The sequence below is a fragment of the Pinus tabuliformis genome, chromosome X (assembly GCF_031772625.1).
Source record: "Pinus tabuliformis cultivar Carrire ecotype Pingquan chromosome X, CPIR1, whole genome shotgun sequence".
NCBI lineage: Eukaryota > Viridiplantae > Streptophyta > Pinopsida > Pinales > Pinaceae > Pinus > Pinus tabuliformis.
In genome coordinates, this window is record NC_142308.1 from 672,197,037 (window position 1) to 672,210,850 (window position 13,814).

Sequence of the window (13,814 nt, forward strand, 5' to 3'; positions counted from 1 at the left end):
TTCAGAAAAGTTGATGGCTTTTTACCCTTCCAGAGGAGGAAGTGCTGAAATTGCTGAGGAATGAGAACCATTAAGGTTACACTCTATATCAAATAGAATATCTTAATCCTTCCATTCAACCCAAAGGTTTGATGTGGATTTGTGTCTCCTTATATTTACTTCTTCTTGTAATTACATCTGGTTCTGCTCAACTCTCAAAAATCAATCCACTGAAGTATTTCACTTCGTAATTTTTCATATATTCATTTTTCCAGGGGATTGGAAGGGGAGTTATGAAGCTTATGAAGCTAGTGTCGATAAAAAAAAGAGATTTCATGGTCCCAATCAATGGCCTTCAACAAGTATGCAATTCATCATTTGAAACAATATTTTTCATACTTGTCCAACACTTAAAAATAGATTAAAGTGACAGTATTGAAATTTTTACATCATAAACACATACATTTTATGTGGTATCTCCATTTTCCTTCCTTAATCTGTAAAATTTTACTCTTTCTTCTCAACCCACCATTAACACAAGATTGTTCAATTATGAGATTACCCCATTAGATAGTGATTCACAAACTTTTTTTTCATCTTGTAAATAACTACTACCATCTACCTGATACATTAGGCATGGCGAAAGGCATCAGATACTTGCACCAGCAATGCCTGCACTGGGTTATTCACTGTGACATAAAACCCCAAAACATCCTCCTGGACGAAAATATCATTCCTAAAGTACCAAACTTCGGGTTGGCCGAGTTGTGGATAGAGAATGTAATTTCTGCTTCTCCAAGATCAGAGGCACTAGAGGGTATCTAACACTAGAGTGGATGAGAAATCTTCCCATTAGCAGACATCTACAACTTCAACATCATTTTTCTAGAGATTGTGAGTGGGATAAATATTGTAATGTTAAGGAACCATATGATCATGGAGGGTGTTGGAAAATGTGTGGGCTATCAGTTCCCAGTGTCTGCAGAGGAGCAAATGAAGATGGGGATCAGATTGAGAGAGATGTTGGAATTGAGGCTTGAAGAGGATGTGGATTTAACGATAGATTGGGAATAAGTAGAGAGAGTGGTAAAGACTACATTGTGGCACATATAGTATGATATGGAATTTAGGTCTTCAATGGGGAGAGTTGTTGAGATGCTTCAAGGCACAATTGAATGCATAGTTGAAATACCCAACATCTTTGAGGATGTTGAATATCTTCAAGTACTGATCATCCTACCACTATGAAAACATCTTCCATCCTACCTTTATGATGACATATTCATGACATTACTTTGATTTTCGATATAAAGATCTTGAGATAGTATAATAAGGCTGATAGGGTTACTTACATTTTCCATGAGGACATAATTACTTTGAAAGTTTGATGTTCGACATGGAAATCTTGAGATAGTATAATAAGGCCGATAGGGTTCTTTCTTTAGGGTTTATTTTTAGTGAACATAGGTATATAAATAGACTAATCTCTTTATTAATTTAAATTCATATTTTATAGAAATAAATGAATAAATTTTCATTTATTAGTAATAAATAAGATAGATTAGTTAAAGATGTAATTTTATCGAGCTTAAAAATAGATTAAAGTGATAGTATTGACATTTTTACATCATACCCATAGACATTTTCTGTTATATCTTCATTTTCTTTCCTAATTTGCAAAAAAAAAAATCTTTCTTGTCAACCAACCATTCAAAAAAGATTTTTCAATTATGAAATTACACCATTATATGGTGGTAACTACGCTTAGTGATTCACAAACATTTTTTATACTCTCATAAATAACTACTACCATCTCTTTTCTATTTTAGATGATTTCGTGACTGACATCGAGAATGCTTACAAAATCCTAGCATTGTTGTCATTTGAACTTACTGTAATCAAGCTTACTATTAAGCGTAGCATTTATAAAATCAAGCTTTATTTAAAACCCTGTATTTCTTCTCTTATCTTAAAAGCATTTTTCTTTATTAACTCTCTAGTTTTTGAAAACATACAAATTAATGCTATATAAAAAATTGAGAAATAATAAGTGCACTTCCCATAAACTTATGTAGATTTTTGAACTAGGGAGAACTCTCAAGTGTTAAAATGAGACTCCAGGACTCTATTAATAACCATACAACTGAAGATTGGTCTTCCTACAGGGTTACAACTTAATTTTCTTTTTCCTCTGTTAGTCTCCCCAAAAGATATAGAATGCCAATAGCTATCCATACAACTACTATTGTGTCTCCCGCTTCATTCTCTCCATTCAGCATCTAGGAAATAAGAAGTGTGTGTGGTTGTCCATGTAACTACTGCTATGAAGGGTCTTTAAGGAGATTTTGAAATCATAGAAAAATTAAATGACATTGTTAACAAAAAGAAACCACATTATTAGAAAAAAAAACATCAACAAAAAGAAACTGCATTATTAGAAAAAGACATCAACCAAGATTGAATTCATTATAAGGACAAAATTTGAAAACCATTTCAAAGAAGAAAAAAATGACCAACCAAGCCATACAACAACAACATTGTAGATGTATCACATATTATAATATTTCCCTATTAGATATAGAAAACTTTCCTATTAATTAGATAAATTTTTGAATCTATAGAGCTTGAAGTTTTTAATGGAGATGAAAGTCTATTGATAGTGTTCTTTGACTGAGCAATGTTAAGAGAAAAGTTCAATTCCATTGGTTGTTGAAGGTATATATTTGTTTCTTTGGTTTGCTTTAAATTGCTTCATGTTGAACAAAACATATAGTAGAAATTAGAAACAAATGAAAACTAAAACAACCTTTTCCATTGTGCAAATAGATTTATATTTTCAATGATGTAAATTCAAATGCTTTTGAAGATCATCTAATGAATAGAAGAAACATATGTTTACTTTTTTTAATAGAATTTGAGAAATTTTTTTGCCTATTTACTAATTTCTATTGAGATTTTATAGTGTTTTAATGTAACCACTTTTTAAATTTTAAAGATTTAGGACACCGTTTCATTTTGTCATTTTTTTTATAAAGGGTTTATTTAATATACACTTGTTAATAGAAGTACAATTTTTTTATAACTTTTCATCTTTGAACGGTTAGATAAATATATGTCCTTCCAAATAAAATTAAGACCAACCCTTCAAATTTGATCACTGGTGGGGTGACAAGTTAAAACTTAAAACACACAAGGAGGAAGAGCATATCGTGTCAAGACAAAAGGAAAATAGAAAAATCCGTAGAGATGCCAAAGTTGCGGGGTGCCGACATTATTTCATTTGTTTGGTCAGCATGGACATCAACGTTATTTCATTTGTTTAAGAGCATGGACAAGATATATATATATATATATATATATATATATATATATATAGAGTGTTGCAGCGGATGAAGTGGGACTCAAATCCTATCCCCCTCCTTTTCTCGCACCCTCTATAAAGGGGTCTACGATGTTACACGGAGTCAACTATGCATCAAATGGCAGCGGAATCCTTAACTCAACTGGTCATGTATTTGTAAGTTTCCTACACAATTTCCTTTCCACTAATATTTTGGGTACTTGAATTTGTTACTATATGTTACACTTTCCTATGTATAGTTGATTACATATAAAAAAATAATGTTTTGGGTACCTGAATTTGTTACACTATGTTGCACTTTCCTTTGTATGGTTGATTAGATATACTTGCACTATGTTGCAATTTCCTATGTATAGTAATCGAAAAAAAATAAAAAAATAAAAAATAAATTATTATTTGAATAATTTTCTGAAAACAAAAAGTTATTAATAAATCCAATTTTTAAAAATTAAGAAAATTAGTATAATATCTTTTTGAATATAGAATTAAAATTACATCTATTTGTTACTTATTTTTCATTTTTTATTTATTTAAAAGTAAATTGTGTTCAATTTAATTTACCTACACTTTAGATTTGAATAAATCACTATTAACAACAAATATCTATACTTTAAATTGAAGTAAAATTTAAAAAAAAAAAAAAACAAATTTTAAAATGCAATAAAAAAAATATTGATTTTTTTTTTAACACTCTTATTTTATTATTTAACTATAATTTTATTATTTTTCTTAAAAATACCATTTCAAACCTCGAAATGTCCTCTATACATGAGTACATTATACATTATCGGTTTCACATTCACATTAATGATGAGAAGTGGAGTTTATGGAACGTATGAAATGGTTGTGAAGTTCAAATAATTTTCACTAATTGACTCTATACTACATAGTTATACAATACTTCCTCATTTAAGTTGGATGATTTGTGTAAAAATTTCCGTAAATGCACACAAATTTCTCTTCAAATCTTAAAACATGATATTTGAAATTGCGAATAAAATTTTTGGTCCAGAACAAATAGTCGTTACAACCGTATCAGCGCTACCGTAATACATTCCACATTAATCTCTGAGTCGATTGTTCGGACATGCTATTCCCTTTCCGTAAAACGATTAGTTGGTTATTAGATTTGGAAATACACTGCCTTGGCTAAGTATGTGAGGCGAATGACGATGGAGGTATCATGATCAGTAATTATCTTATTTAGTTTTAGTTAGCGAAGAGGGAGAATATATATATATATTGTGTTAGTGTCAGTGTCTTCATACTGCCAACAGTGATCAAAATTTACTCTTTTGCATTTCATACTAGGAGTCTCATTTTGATGAGATTGCATTCCATTAGGTCATGAATCCACTGATGGTAGAGTTTGCCTCAGTTTTTCCCTCATGATATGTACTTGTTGATCTACTTCCATACTTTTCAATCATGATTCATGTTCATTTTGCAGTTCATTCCATCCATTACATAGGGTTTGGTCTCATTAGGTTTTAGGGTCCCACCATGGTCAAAATTTGATGATTACATGCCAATAATGATCAACAAGGACATGAGGTGGCCAATAATGACTGCTGCTCCTAAGCATCTAATGATGTTGCCAAACACATGCCACTGCAAAAGTCAAAGAAATCAAAGCATCAATTCACCTAATTCAAGCAAAAGCATCCAGAAAACAGAGTATTTGAAAAAGCAAATAGACATTATAAAGTGAGTTTTGAAAATTAAAAAATTAAAAGTTGCCAAGCCATATAAAGTTCATCCCTCTCTTGAAGTCATTTCATTGTTTGAGTTGAGGTCAATGAGCAAAAACGTGATTTTGAAGTGCTATTGAGCAAAGGGAGTGAAATCATTGTGTTTGTGGAGAAATCTGCCTGGCGCTATGCACCAAAGTTCGGAACTACGCATAGGAGTGGCGCTACGCACCTGGGTTTTTCCTGCAGTGTAATTTTGAACTGGCGCTACGCACTTGGCAGTTAGGCTCCAAATTGTTCAAAATCGCTCCAATTCGCCTCGAAACTCCCAAATTCCTCCATTGCAAGTAAGTAACACCATTATTCTTGTTGAAAATAATTGTTGCATCAGTCTTGGGTTGTTTTGTTTCTCAAAAAATCAAACCCTAGTTTCACTAAACTATCTCCTATATTTTGATTATCGTTGTCCTATATCATATATTTACTTTTCCCTAATCCCCAAACCCTATACACATACATCCCAAACCCTATACATATACCCCAAACCCTACACTATTCCCAAACCCTACTCACTCCCTACATCCCTTTCCCACTCTTGTTCACCCTCACCTATTTTCCTATTCAAATCTCTTCATACTCACCTTACCTTCATTCACCAATTCACCACTCTTCATTCACCACACTTCATTCACCACAAGAGAAAGAACTGTACAACAATGGAGAGGGACAATGAGTATGAATTGGAAGAAGAAACCCTCAGTGACAGTTCTAGGGAGAGAGACACACAGGGAAGGAAGCCTTATAAGGGAGGAAAAAATATCAGAGAGAAGCCCACTAGTTTGAGGGAGCTGCAAGCCTACCCTTTTGCCATTTCTTGTTTTAGACATCAGTCATGTTTTAGCTTCTGTGAAATGGTGGAAAGGGTTAGATCTCATCATGAATTAGCAAGGTTGTTTGTGACACATTTAGACAACAATGAGGTAAACCTTGCTGGCGTTACATTCACTTTGTCACCAGCTGTCATTTCAGAAGCTACAAGTATTCCAAATGTGGATGAGAAGTGGAACAAAAGTCAAGACATTAACATGGAGTATTATGAGCCTTACATCAAGGCTAAATACCATAACAAACTCAAGAGAGTATTCCCCTTTAAATTCTTGGAGGACAGATTTGCTCCATTGATGAAGATCATCATCAAGTACTTTACTTGTGAAAGTAAGTTCTCTCGCTTGTATGCCTACCACATTAGACTGCTGATGCATTTCACTAGGGTGAGAATGATGAATATCCCCTACTTCATGTTCAGAAACATTGGAAAGATGGCACTCATTGTAAAGAAAAAATCATACCCCCAGTAGTTAACTAGCATTTACCACTACTCTTTGATTAAAATCATTGTTTCACATCAGTTGAACCTTCTCAACATGCCATGGGAGACTTTGATTTCTCATGAAATGTTCAACGACCCTCAAGTCTTTTCATCAGTGCCTCATGAAGAAGGTGGACCTTTAGGACATGAAAAGGTCCAAGAGACTGAAATTTTTGGAGTGCCAGTATTTGTAACATATGAGAGAGGCACTAGGAAACTTTTTGCACCTGCCAGGCGAGTATTATCTCCACAAGGTGTGGAAGGGGTCTCGCCTTCATCATCAGGCTACAGGCAAATGCTATCTCCACAAGGAGTGGAAGGGGCTTTGCTTTCTTCTTCAGCAAAACAGGTACAGTTAGAGCAGCAAAGCAAGGGTAAAGGTAAAGGCAAGAAAAATATGCATAAGAAGGATCTTGAAGATGAGCAAGAAAGAGATTTTGATCTTGTTGATCATGAGGAGACACAAGGAGTTGATGTCATTGACTTAGAAGCTCAAGATCCAAAAAGTGCCAAAGACATGATCATTAAAGAGCAAAAGGCTGAGATACAAGCTTTGTCTGACAACTTAGAGAGAGCTAAGTGGATTATCAAATATCTAGAGCAAGAAAACAAACAATTGACCAACAAGCAAGTCCTCATGGAGCTGCAAATGATCAAGGAGAATAGGCAAAAGGCTAAGAAGGCAAAGGTCAAGTTGACTTCCATTGAACAAGAGATCGAGAATGACCGCGAAACTTAGCTTGAGAGGGTTAATATACACCTTGAGGGGTTGCTTGAGAAAGCAAATAGAGATAAGAAGATGCTTCGCCACATGGCCTACCACTATATGACCCAGAACAAAATATGCAATATAAGGATGAGGAAGCTTAAGGCAAGGTTGAGGAAGGCCTTAAGGAGCAAAAAGAAGCAAGACAAGCTAAAAATCTTGGCTAAAGCCTCACTAGCCCATCAAAGCAACTAAGGATGGAGCCTTGTGCCAAATCTAGGCAAGTTTTGACAAATTTTGGTCATTTTCAATTTTTGAAATTTTGCAACACAGAAAATTTCCCTAGGTGGCGCTACGTGTTTCACTGGAAGACTTTTTGAAGAAATGGCTTGTATATTTGGATTCAACATGATGAGAGCATCAAACCCAGAAAATCTCAGCAATTTTTGAGCAAAACTTGGTCACCAAAAGGTCAAAAAACCATCAAAAAATGACCTCTCTGCCGCTTTTTGGACACACAGAAGCAGCCTTGGGAGATTTCACTTTTGAGGGGGCAAATGACCTCCAAATGCAAAAATTAAAGATGTTCGAGAAACTAGATAGGACGACCTTTTCAATGAGATATCTTGGGCTTAATTTGGCTAAGGTGAAGGCCTCCAAAAGTGGCTGTGAAGTGGCGCTACACACCTGGCCAGTGGCACTACGCATAGAGCCAGTTTGCCTAAAAATCTAGTTTTCGCCCAGTTTCTCTACAAGTTGACTTTTTCTCTCTTCATGGATGAAATTATGATTGTAATTGATGCTATGCTATGTAAATGTAATTTTAAAATGACCTTAGAGGGTAGATTCATCATTTTGAGGTGGTTTGGGGGTCAATGAATCAGTTTCCATGCTTATAGAGGCAAGTTGTTCCACTGCCTATATTCCTGTTCCTTGTTGGGAAATGGTTGTAACAGTTCCTTATCTTTTGGATTCGAGCCCCTGATGGCTAGCATTTGATTTTCTATATTATCTATTTTTCAGTCATTAGCAAATGTTGGACTCTCTTGGATGATCTGAGCTACATTGTACATCTTTATCAGCAGTTTGGCAAGGAAATAAACCAGGATTTGCAGCTATTTTTATGGGATACTTGTGGTAAAGTGTTTTTGCATAGTTTCTTCTTCTGTTATTAGTTTTTCTCATGTGTTATGTGTGCCATAATCTGATTCATTCTTCTATGCTAAATGATATCAAGATAGAAAGGTAGAATACATTGATTACAGTGCTCTGCCTTGGGAAACCATTTAGTTTTTTATGTTTTCTATAGTTTGAGAAGGATACATGATCTTTGCATGCCTTCCTCAGCTCCTCACCAGTTTTAGACCTACCATTTCACTCAATTTTCAAGTGCTAAAACACCTACCTACCTCGCCCCATAGAACACCCTGCATTCCTGATTTGATTTCCTGGACCCAAAGCTGCCTGCTCCATTTGATCCAACAAAACCATAAAAATCAATCCAAAAACCCTAGAGCTACTATAGCTAGCCTAAAATCCATATTTGCAATCATCTCAACTGAGATTGACAAGGAGAGAGCCCTCTCCCAACCTGGTAGGGCTAGCTACCAGGTTAAGCTTGGTTTGTGGTTATCCTAGGATTGCCTCCCTTTAGCCTGAGGTCAATCTAGGCTCTAACATAGTGGCGACCATACTGGGGAACATAGTTTTATGTTCCTCAGCAAAATGCATCAAGTTTAGATCTGATTGTTGATGGTGGACAACGATCAGACACAGGAAGGCTAAAATCATTCACCTGGCGACTCTAAATCAGTTTCGACATCAGATCCAAGGACTCCACTGGAGGATGACCCTGAACAGTAGAAACATGAAAGGACAATATGGAAAGATCGGGTATTCAAGTTGGAATTTCATCCAAAACATTATGTTCTTCGTTATAAATTATTTTTTCTCTTTTCCCAAGAATGTCAAGAAGGCTTTACAAAGTATATTGTATTTGAGAAAAGATCCTAGACCTGCATTTGATTCTTTCCCTTGGAAGATTGTGAATACCAAATATTCGCATGCCTTTGATCTTGATCAAGACCCTTCTTCTGAATCTTATGATGACCGTCTTCAAACCGATGAGCCTAAAGAGACCAAGACTATACATATTCCCATACCTTGTAAAATTCCAGATAGATACAAGCCTTTGATCTTACCTCCCATATCCCATGCTTTCCCTAAAAATCATTACCTATATCTACCAAGATTTGATGGTGAATATGACAACATCATTGCTAAGAGACATGTACTGAATTTTGAGTCTTTTCTTGACCTTTTTTAAGTTGATGAAGAGGATGTCAGTATTAGGCTTTTTGCTCTTTCTTTGCAAGGCAAAGTCAAGAGTTGGTTCAAAACCCTGCCTGATGCGAGCATCTCAGATTTCCAGCAGTTCGTCAAAGTGTTCCTCGACAAGTGGGTGGTCAGACAGAACCCTTTCTTGATTCTAGAAGAATATAACTAGCCGAAAAGACAACCAGGGGAGACAGTACAATAGTTTTCTGCCAGATTTAACCAATTTTATTGTTCGATGCCTATTACTACAAGACCTCCTCCTGGATCTGCTCTTTTCCACTACCCGGAAACCTTTGATCCAGAAATGGAGTTTCAGCTGAGAGAGAGGAACCTTGAAACACTTGAAGCGATGCAAAACAATGCAGTAGATGCAAAGGCTAATTCGCTGATCAGAAGGGCAAAGTTGAAGGAAGAAGAGATGAAGAGCATAGATCTAGAGGAAATGACATCTTTAGAGGTAAAGCTCAACATTTTGGTAAGTGCAGTGGAAGATATGATGCAAAAGATCACCACAAGGAATGTTTATGATGTTTAAGACCATGGCTCGCTGATTGAAGAAGAACAGGTGGATGATGCAAAACATTTTCTTTCTTATCCCAATTGTCATAAATCTGATAATGATTGTTTTATAGATCATCTTGGAGAAGAAAGATCTGTTGATATGACATGTATGCTTGACTATGTCTTTTATACTGATGATTTACCTCAGTTTTATCAGTATGATGATGATTATGTTCTCCAAATAGAAGTTAATCTTGCAGACAAATCAGCAGCTGGTTTATGGAAGGAGGAAGTTCACTTTCAGTAGCTCGAATACAGTGATCAACCGATGCATATCAGCTATGGAAATGAGGAGGAAAGTGAAGAAAATTTTGAAGTAAGTGAAGGATCTTTGCCTTTTTATTTTACTTCGTTTTTAGTTCATCAGAGACAACTTTCATGCAATCAGAATCAACTGTCGACAAGTTTTGATCTGGACCATCTTGAGGGCAATGAAATCCTCATTCAAGACTTCTCATATCTGGATTTGTAGCCCCCGAATGCCACTGAATGTCAGATTGTAGATGAAGACTTGGAAGCTCGAACATATGATCAAATGATGCAAGATGATTCCGTACCATTCTATTTTGAATCATTTCAGTTTTTGAAGGGAAATTTGCATAGTACATCTTCAATAAATGATGAGCAACCTGTAGAAAATCAAGCAATCTCATGGGAATCAATAGAAAATGGGTTACAACAGTATTTTCAAGTTTCTCATGATCCAATAGCTAATGTGTTGGATGATGTCTGTAGTCAAAGTCCTTCTCCATTAGCTACCTGTGAGCTTGAAAAAAGTATTGATACAAATTTGATCCGGCAGCCGGATTCTTTGTTATTTTTAGCAGGAGTCTCGTCACAAAGCTCAGATGAAAGTTTGCATTGGTATGAGGAGAAGAAAAGTAATCCATTGGATGAGCAAAGTCCCAGTGCACATGAATTTCAAGATCCTTATGCAATATTTTTGGAGCCGGATAGAGAATCCATATTATTCAACCGATCTGTTTACAAGTTTTCATGGGAGTTGCCTTTCAGTAGTTCTCTCTTGTTGTTCATAAGAAAGCACTTGCGGAGAATTCAAACAACAACCAAAATGCTTACTTGGTTGCATTGGTTGTTTCATTTCACTTGATCAGGTGATGAATGGAACAATTAGAGTAGGTTTTATTGAATAAGCTCCACTTCAAGCGTCTTTTCCAGTTTGTTAATTGTGTTTTAGTATTGAGTCAATTTCAAGTCAGTTTATGTCTTTGAGTCATCAGTCTTCAGTCATGCATTTCAGTTTGAGTTTTTTTTTTGACTCCGTTGCCCAATGGATGAGGCACTAATCTACATGTTCCCAGAGATCTATGGTTCTTGGCACCTCCAAGGAGCTACCATCCCCATTGGAGCCAATGTTAGTGTCAGTGTCTTCACACTACCATCAATGATCAAAATTTACTCTTTTGCATTTTATACTAGTAATCCCATTCTGATGAGATTGCATTCCATTAGGTCATGGATCCACTGATGGTAGGGTTTGCCTCAGTTTCTCCCTCATGGTATGTACTTGCTGATCTACTTCCATACTTTTTAGTCATGATTCATGTTCATTTTGCAGTTCATTCCATCAATTACATAGGGTTTGGTCTTATTAGGTTTTAGGGTCCCAACATGGTCAAAATTTGATGGTTACATGCCAATAATGATCAGCAAGGACATGAGGTGGCCAATAATGACTGCTGCTCCTAAGCATCTAATGATGTTGCCAAACACATTCCATTACAAAAGTCAAAGAAATCAAAGCATCAGTTCACCTATTTCAAGCAAAAGATCAAGCATCCATAAAACAGAGTATTTGAAAAAGCAAATAGACATTATAAAGTGAGTTTTGAAAATTAAAAAATTAAAAGTTGCCAAGCCATATAAAGTTCATCCCTCTCTTGAAGTCATTTCATTGTTTGAGTTGAGGTCTATGAGCAAAAACACGATTTTGAAGTGTTATTGAGCAAAGGGAGTGAAATCACTGTGTTTGTGGAGAAATCTGCCTAGCGCTATGCACCAAAGTCCAGTGCTACGCATAGCAGTGGCGCTACGCACCTGGGTTTTTCCTGCAGTGTAATTTTGAACTGGCACTATGCACCTGGGTGAGTGCGCTACGCACCTGGTAGTTAGGCTCCAGATTATTCAAAATCGCTCCATTTCGCCTCAAAACTCCCAAATTCCTCCATTGCAAGTAAGTAACACCATTATTCTTGCTGAAAAGAATTGTTGCATCAGTCTTGGGTTGTTTTGTTTCTCAAAGAATCAAACCCTAGTTTCACTAAACTATCTCCTATATTTTTATTATCAGGCTATCCTATATCTTATATTTACTTTTCCCTAATCCCCAAACCCTATACACATACATCCCAAACCCTATACATACCCCAAACCCTACACTATTCCCAAACCCTACTCACTCTCTACATCCCTTTCCCACTCTTGTTCACCCTCACCTATTTTCCTATTCAAATATCTTCATACTCATCTTACCTTCATTCACCAATTCACCACTCTTCATTCACCACACTTCATTCACAACAAGAGAAACAGTTGTACAACAATGGAGAGGGACAGTGAGTATGAATTGGAAGAAGAAACCCTCAGTGACAGTTCTAGGGAGAGAGACACACAGGGTAGGAAGCCTCATAAGGGAGGAAAACATATCAGAGGAGCCCACCAATTTGAGGGAGCTGCAAACCTGCCCTTTTGCCATTTCTTGTTTTAGACATCAGTCATGTTTTAGCTTCTGTGAAATGGTGGAAAGGGTTAAATCTCATCATGAGTTAGCAAGGTTGTTTGTGACACATTTGGACAACAATAAGGTAAACCTTGCTGGAGTTACATTCACTTTGTCACCAGCTATCATTTCAGAAGCTACAGGTTTTCCAAATGTGGGTGAGAAGTGGAACAAAGGTCAGGACATTGACAGGGAGTATTATGAGCCTTATATCAAGGCTAAATACCATAACAAACTCAAAAGAGTATTCCCCTTTAAATTCTTGGAGGACAGGTTTGCTCCATTGATGAAGATCATCATCAAGTACTTTGTATGCCTACCACATTAGACTGTTGATGCATTTCCCTAGGGTGAGAATGATGAATATCCCCTACTTCATGTTCAGAAACATTGAAAAGATGGCACTCATTGTAAAGAAGAAATCATACCCCCAACAGGTAACTAGCATTTACCACTACTCTTTGATTAAAATCATTGTTTTACATTAGCTGAACCTTTTCAACATGCCATGGGAGACTTTCATTTCTCATGAAATGTTCAAAGGCCCTCAAGTCTTTTCATTAGTGCCTCATGAAGAAGGTGGACCTTCAAGACATGAAAAGGTCCAAGAGACTGAAACTGTTGGAGTGCCAGTATTTGTAACATATGAGAGAGGCACTAGGAAACTTTTTGCAACTGCCAGGGGAGTATTATCTCCACAAGGTGTGGAAGGGGTCTCGCCTTCATCATCAGGCTACAGGAAAATGCTATCTCCACAAAGAGTGGAAGGGGATTTGCCTTCTTCTTCAGCTAAATAGGTACATGTAGAGAAGCAAAGCAAGGGTAAAGGTAAAGGCAAGAAAAAGATGCATAAGAAGGATCTTGAAGATGAGCAAGAAAGAGATTTTGATCTTATTGAACATGAGGAGACACAAGGAGTTGATGTCATTGACTTAGAAGCTTAAGATCAAAAAAGTGCCAAAGACATGATCATTAAAGAGCAAAAGGCTTAGATACAAGTTTTATCTGACAACGTAGAGAGGGCTAAGTGGATCATCAAATATCTAGAGCAAGAAAACAAACAATTGACC

The 13,814-nt window shown here is 36.2% G+C and overlaps 1 pseudogene; it reads left to right on the forward strand.

Moving 5' to 3' along the window:
- Positions 1-13,814, forward strand: part of LOC149141764 (GDSL esterase/lipase At4g16230-like) — a 79,285-nt pseudogene that overhangs the window by 38,401 nt on the left and 27,070 nt on the right.